The sequence below is a fragment of the Trachemys scripta genome, chromosome 10 (assembly GCF_013100865.1).
Source record: "Trachemys scripta elegans isolate TJP31775 chromosome 10, CAS_Tse_1.0, whole genome shotgun sequence".
Classification (NCBI taxonomy): Eukaryota; Metazoa; Chordata; order Testudines; family Emydidae; genus Trachemys; species Trachemys scripta.
In genome coordinates this window covers 82,157,320-82,163,500 of record NC_048307.1, presented here as the reverse complement: position 1 = coordinate 82,163,500, position 6,181 = coordinate 82,157,320, and positions in this window count along the sequence as shown.

Sequence of the window (6,181 nt, the reverse complement as noted above, 5' to 3'; positions counted from 1 at the left end):
TCGGTCCTGGGGCCGGTTTTGTTCAACATCTTTATTAATGATCTGGATGATGGGATGGATTACACCCTCAGCAAGTTCGCAGATGACATTAAGCTGGGGGGAGAGGTAGATACACTGGAGGGTAGGAATAGGGTCCAAAGTGACCTAGACAAATTGGAGAATTGGGCCAAAAGAAATCTGATGAGGTTCAACAAGGACAAGTGCAGAGTCCTTCACTTAGGAAGGAAGAATCCCATGCACTGCTACAGGCTGGGGACCGACTGGCTAAGCAGCAGTTCTGTAAAAAAGGACCCAGGGATTACAGTGATGAGAAACTGGATATGAGTCAGCAGTGTGCTAACGGCATATTGGGCTGCATTAGTAGGAACATTGCCAGCAGATCGAGGGAAGTGATTATTCCACTCTATTCGGCACGGGTGAATCCACATCTGTAGTATTACATCCAGTTTTAGGTCCCCCACTACAGAAAAGATGTGAACAAATTTGAGAGAGTCCAGCAAAGGGCAACAAAAATGATTAGGGGGCTGGAGCACATGACTTATGAGGCGAGGCTGAGGGAACTGAGCTTATTTAGTCTGCAGAAGAGTGAGGTGGGATTTGATAGCAGCCTTCAACTACCTGAAGGGGGGTTCCAAAGAGGATGGAGCTGGGCTGTTCTCAGTGGTACCAGATGACAGAACAAGGAGCAATGGTCTCAAGTTGCAGTGGGGGAGGTCTAGTTGGATATTAGGAAAAACTATTTCACTAGGAGGGTGGTGAAGCACTGGAATGGGTTACCTAGGGAGGTGGTGGAATCTCCATCCTCAGAGGTTTTTAAGGCCCGGCTTGACAAAGCCCTGGCTGGGATGATTTAGTTGGGGTTAGTCCTGCTTTGAGCAGGGGGTTGGACTAGATGACCTCCTGAGGTCTCTTCCAACCCTAATCTTCTATGATTCTATGAACACTGAAACAACTATATTGAGGCTTTAGCAATTCCCTGGGTCCAGAGTCCCAGAAACCTAGTAGTTCACCAAGTTTGCAGTGCACAGTTAGTTTTTAGATGAGGTTCTGGGCATAATTTATCTCATTATTTAAATACCATGGTAGTACTCATCTTACAAGTGTTACAGAAAGGTACAGGGAGATTCTGAGGGAAAGGATCCATGAGATCTTAGCTTGCCCTACAGTGCCAATCGACTACAGCACAAGAAAGTCTCAGAACTCTTCAATCAGAGATCTCAGAGCACTTTGCAAATCTTTGTTAGCATACAACTATGTGGCCACACGCGGACTCAGATTGGTTTTACACCAGTTAATTCCATTAAGTGCCATTGAGCTACTTCTAATTCACACTCCTGTGAGATCAGAATTAGGTCCTGACTGGCTAAAATAACATTTTGATTTGCCGGTTGGGTTATTGGTAGATGATATACCTGAACTGTCAGCATTTTCCCCCAGAGTGAAGGCAGAACTTTTCTGAAATTCTTCCGCTGGCTTTTAACGGTTTATAAAGAAAGCTGAGACCATGCAAGTATTTTCAAAGCTCTCTGTGCTGGAAGTGTCCTTTGCACTTGGAGCCTCTATGTCTCTTTATTCTATAAAATGTTCAAAATGCTGAACTTCCCTTTAAAACAACAAAAAGCACGACTGAATGTTTCAGACTACAACACTCCTGCCACGGAGAGCACACATTACCTGAAACATCTGAGGTGTCTGTGTCCAGAGTCTCTTCCTTTTCCCAATGTCACTGTCCTGACTTCCATTCTTCCTAACTCAATATCACAAATGAGAGTGCCATGAGACACAAAGTGCTAATTTGCCTAATCTTGATCCAGTGTTTAATATATTTACTTTAAGTTAAAATGACCCTGATGAAACACATTTGTCCTGTATATTTTAAAATAGCAAATGTAATGATAACTATACCTGTTCTAATTCATGCAAGAGCTGAAAAACAGGTATTGTAGGCACACCATATAACTGAGTTCAGTGCAAAATAGTACAACATAAAGGGATTTCTTTTATTAATTCCCAATATTTTCATATTTCTTTTCAATTGCATGTGTTTTACATTAACTCATGGTGTTCCATGGTGGGATTCCAACAGAAATCCCAACACAAGTTTAAAAAACAGATCTAAAAACATCAGCTAGAATCAAGACACATTTACTAAAACATTATTTTAAAAGGTCATTTTGCCAGATCACGTCATATAAGTATTTACTTGGATAAGAGAGTGAGATATAAATCTTGTGTTCAAATATGCCCTGGGCCTGATGCAAACAAAACACCCACGATCCCTCACAGTATTTCTATTATATATATGCCTTAAACTTTGCTAATTTTCCTAATGAAATTTCAGCAGTCTGTTACAAAAAGAGCATGATCTAATATTCATAGTATGAGCTTGCCTGGAGTGGGATACTGTGTTATTTAGTCACTTGGGGCTGGCAGATGGACCGTTCGCAGGTCTGTTTTATTTCAGCATTTGTCTGATTAAACAAATTTGGATGAGCAGCTTAACAATCAAATATTTCCAGAAAGCCCCTACTGTTTCTCTACATGCAGAGATTCTCCTTTTCAGCTTACCAACAGCCACAAAACTCAGCAATTTTGCTTTCAAGTTGGAATTTGTACATGCAAATCAAGTTGTCTAGGCAGCGTATAAATAAAAGGCCCAATTCTGAAGACTTACTCAGGTGTGCAGCTTTACTCAGATGAGCGGTTCCATTCAAATACGTACCCACTGGGACCACTCACGTGAGTCAACTTACACATGTGTATGTTTGCAGGATGGAGCCTTCAACTTGCCATTGAGTATTTGACTCCATAACCACAACAAGCAGCTGCTCCTGTCACTGTAGTGCACCCCTCCCGTTAGCGTGCAGACACTGCCCAATCTCCTCACCCTTTCTACACGTGGATCCCACACCCCATGGAGAGGCCTTTGTGGAATCCAGAATGCAAGGGAGCTGTGCAGTGGCGGTGCTCAGTACTCTGCCATACACAGAAGAGGAGCTCTGCCCCTCCACGGGACGACTTGGACTTTATTCAAGCAAAGCTCCCATTGAGGTCGGTAGTTTTACTTGAGTAAGGAATGCATAAAAGCTGAGTACAGACCTCAGGATGTGGCCTAGGATTTTACAATCAACCCCCATTCCACCAAATAATTTCAGTCCTGATTTATTTCAACCCAAACATAACAGACCAACCACCCCAGACAGCTTACTCAGAAATGAACATGCACAGCTGATGCTACTCCGAAGAGTTATAATGTCTGGACGGTAATGTTCAGGGAGCACTAACTCCAGAGACATGGTTTTGAACTTTACTGAACTGTTTGTTGTCCCAAGTTCAAACATGGATCCCAAGCCCAATTAACGTCTTTTGAATCAGCAAGCCATCGGAGTATCAAAAAGGAGATACAGCTCAAATGCAGCGACACAAGAGAGATTGGATCCTGACTACTCAATCAATGCGAGGCTGTAATTAATGTATACTACTGAGCAACAATAAAGGTAACTTCTGAGCAGTCTTCCTGTATCTCAGCAAGTAGCAACTTTGAAATGTTCACCAGCCTTTCTGAGTCACCTGTTCAAAGGAAAACTTCCGATCTGATGGAGCAACAGCTTGAAAATTTAGAGGATTATGGATGTAGGAGGAGTGTCAGAATCCTGGTTCAATGGAGAAATTTAGACAGGAGCAGCATCATAGTGCTGGAGAGAACAGGGAAAGGATTGGGCTTCTTTCTGACCACCATAGAAAGAGGGCCCATTATATTTTGGCTTTTAAGCATTCTGATAGCCCAACCACCACCCACAGCTGAGTCAGGAAAGACTGCTTCTGACAGCTTTTCACAACTATCAAGGAATTCATAAAAAAAAAAAATCAACAAAACTCTCTGTCCTGTTACATTTTGATCTTTATAGGCCTGCTCCTGCAAACCCAGAAGAACTCCCATTGACTGGATGGGCTGACTGTCCTAGCATGCATTACTAGCAGTATTGGCAACTCCTGCAATTTTATCACAAGTCTTATGATATTTGGTGTTTTTCTTAAAGCTTCAGCTCCTGGACTCATGTGATTACACGAGAATCTCTGCTTTCTTTTTAAAAATTAGAACTTCAGAGGAAAGCTATGAAGGGACCCCTAATGGCTCAAAAACAAGAAGGCAAATAAAAAGACACAACATTTAGTATTTTTAAAAATCTCGTGATTTTTAAGCGAATCCCATGGTTTTTGGGGACCTAACTCATGGTTTTTGAAGGATTGGGGTTGCTAATATTGAATAAGTTTCCCTTTCACATTGTGACTTCTTGCTTCAAATGTCCCTAAGACTGATTTAAAGGCACCTAATTTGGGAAGTACTGGATGTTTTGCACAGATGAAAATACGCTCTCTCTTTGAAGGCATTTGAAACATCAAAGGTGACTTTTATGGGTTATACACCGTAAGTTGACTGTACAAGAATGTATTTGGCTTCATTTTTAATTAAAGTGGACTATAGTGGTAGTTACAAAACGGAGATGCAATGTTATGAATCAGTGTATTTATTCAAAAAGAACAGGAGTACTTGTGGCACCTTAGAGACTAACAAATTTATTAGAGCATAAGCTTTCGTGGGCTACAGCCCACTTCTTCGGACAATTCTATATGCATCCGAAGAAGTGGGCTGTAGTCCACGAAAGCTTATGCTCTAATAAATGTGTTAGTCTCTAAGGTGCCACAAGGACTCCTGTTCTTTTTGCGGATACAGACTAACACGGCTGCTACTCTGAAACCTGTATTTACTCAGTAATGGGTCTCCAGGCAAAGTCAGTCAGAACAAGAAAAACAGCAAAGAGGAAAAGAAGAGTTACTACTACCTGTGACGCTAATGAAAGAAAGACAGAGACAAACAGAGAGAAGAAATAAAGTGTGCATAAATCCAATGTTTTTTAAATTAATACCCTTTGACACAGTGTTTTCTAAAAACTCCCTTAAAAGGAACAACCGTGACTGACCAAAGACAGGTATTGTTTTTAAAGAACTGAAAATAAATAACATTTAAAGAATAAATTCTGCATGAGCACGATATAACTTTGCCTCTTTCTCAGATGCAAAAAATAGGTATAAAAGCTAATTAATTAAATTCTGTAAAGATTTTCTTTTTGAGAATTAACTTAAGCATACTTTTACTACTTTATAATTTCATAAGTTATAAACTACCATACAAACATGAATCACTCAAGCTGGATACAGTTGGTGTAAAAAAAATGACAGCCAACAGCTTCTGCATATCAATTTAAAGACTTTCCCTTAAGTATCATATTTCCTTTCTGATTTTTTTCAATAAATACTTATTGAGTTGATTTGATATTTACCAGCAGAGTATTTTCACTAAAAACAAAGTACATACATGGATCAACATTATATATCATTTATAGTTAGTCATAAAATATTATTTTTAAATGGGTTTTTCTACTCCAACTTGTAAACATGTGCCTAGAAAACATATATAACAATTAAAGGTTTTTAAAAAATCTATAAAATGGTAACAAATATTTATCACTGTTTTTTTCTTAAGATTTTTGTATCATTGGTGATTTTAATATATTGGTTAATTCACTCATTTTAGATTGAATCATAAAAAAATGCCATTCTGCAGAATAAAAGCCCTCACCTTAAATGATACATTTGAAATGCCTTTCATTCTTCAGAATTCTTGCTTTTCCCAGTAGAAGTATAGGACAATTCTGGTGTATCCTACTTTTCAGGTCTTATCTAATAATTCAGCTGTAAATGATTTTACAATAAGGTGTAGAGATGTCTCTCTTTTAGAGGTTTAAGTTAACTCTGTCATGCTAAAAGGTTTCTGTCTGTCAAATAAAAGGATTTCAACTGAATCATTACAGAACATATGGTGGTGACATTTTAATAATTACCCTATTTCATAATTACTTTTAGAGTGGCTTACGATTACACATCTAAATAGCTTGATAAACAATAGAGAAGATTGTGTTCCCCAAATGCACACAGTCAAATCATTCTGCTATGCCAGTACACTATAAACTGTGCACGACCAATTGTATGACTCTTTAGTGACATCAACCTCCACATCTGTATGTTATTGCACAAAATTCCACACAACAAAAACGTTATGTTATTTTGGAAGTCACTTTTTATGGGACAATGCACATGATAGCTAAAGAGAGGATTATGT